The sequence below is a fragment of the Haemaphysalis longicornis genome, unplaced genomic scaffold (assembly GCF_048455015.1).
Source record: "Haemaphysalis longicornis isolate Haplotype H1 unplaced genomic scaffold, Haemaphysalis longicornis Haplotype H1 scaffold_12, whole genome shotgun sequence".
NCBI classification, from domain to species: domain Eukaryota; kingdom Metazoa; phylum Arthropoda; class Arachnida; order Ixodida; family Ixodidae; genus Haemaphysalis; species Haemaphysalis longicornis.
In genome coordinates this window covers 18,716,457-18,717,830 of record NW_027526225.1, presented here as the reverse complement: position 1 = coordinate 18,717,830, position 1,374 = coordinate 18,716,457, and positions in this window count along the sequence as shown.

Genomic DNA, 1,374 nt, shown 5'->3' with positions numbered 1-1,374 from the left:
GCGAAAGAAGAAAAACTACCATGCGCGGTTTGCGGCGGCCGCACCAACTAAGGCTGTGACGTTGAGAGGAGGGGCGCCGTGATTGGACGATGCCCAAGGTTAGCAATCACACAAGTTTCGGTTTCGGTTTCGGTTCTGTAAAACATAACCAATGGCTTTGTTGGATGGGCATTCTCAATATCTCAGTAATCATCGTACCGCGCTTCTGCCATGTTGTCGGCTGTAAAATGCAGAAAATAAGCCTCCCAGGACGGCTTGTAGTCGTAGCATTCACTAGCCGAGACCTACGCAGTGCATAAACGCCCTCCGCGTACCCGAAGACGCCCAAATTTCATGCGCTTTTCGCCCATATTTGGAGCTTGCCTCCCTCATGCCTGTATCGTAAAAAGCGTGTTCGCACCAGGCCAAGGGTCTGTTCATTCTGGCCTGTGCCCACTGCCTGCAAGCAGTCGGTGCTTATGGCAACAGCACGCCAACGAGAACTCGCTAGCGCGCCAGTGCCAGCCTGCGCGCGTTTTGTGAACTAGTTCGTGTAGCCATGAACGTTGCGGCCCCAAAAAAGGTGAACTCAACATAGAAAACATCGGCGGAAAACAAAAAAGTTAACTTACAAAAAAAAAAAAAAAGCACGTACCCGCGGGGATTCGAACTCGTGACTCGCAAAACATTTGCCGAGACTTCCCAGCGCCTCAGACCGCTAGGCTACGGAGCGGGAGGCGAAAGCTTCGCTAATATAGGGTATATATTGTACAACCGGTTTAAACTTTTATTTAGTTTTGGCATTTCAAGCCGCTTAGGTGACTATTTGTTGTACTGCGATCGTGCAGTAAGCGTCGCCCGAGTTTCCACAGTAGCTCACGTCTAGCAATTGCATTTCGTAGACGGAAAAGCGTTCGCAGATGCGTAGTCGTGCACTGACCGCTGTGCTTGTTCGCCCAGCGCAAAAACATGCTTCCCGCGCCCTAGTTTTACGCTGTACGGTAAAAATATCAGTTGATTTTATTTGCTTAGTACCTATATTGACTTCGCTGACTCTTCTCCCGCCTTCAAGAGGCCTTATATTTTCCTACTGGCGTACCAGTCAGCGAAGCGTCGCATGTGCAGCGCTTGTGTGAAGCGACCTTGACTTGGAGCTAGATACAGTGTACAAACAAACCAAGTAAAGAAAGGCACATTCTTCCATTCACAAACGTGTCCTGGCTTCGTTTCAACTAAGCGAACGAATTGCGACCAAGCAATTTTTTTTAACCTCCTTGATTGCGACGACCCGCCGGCGGCCGGCGGACGAAACGCTGGGCCGACTGGCTCTGTCGGCCCGGGAGCCGTGCAGTAGCGCAGCCGTGGCGCAGCCAATTGCCAGCTCATCCCCTCCTG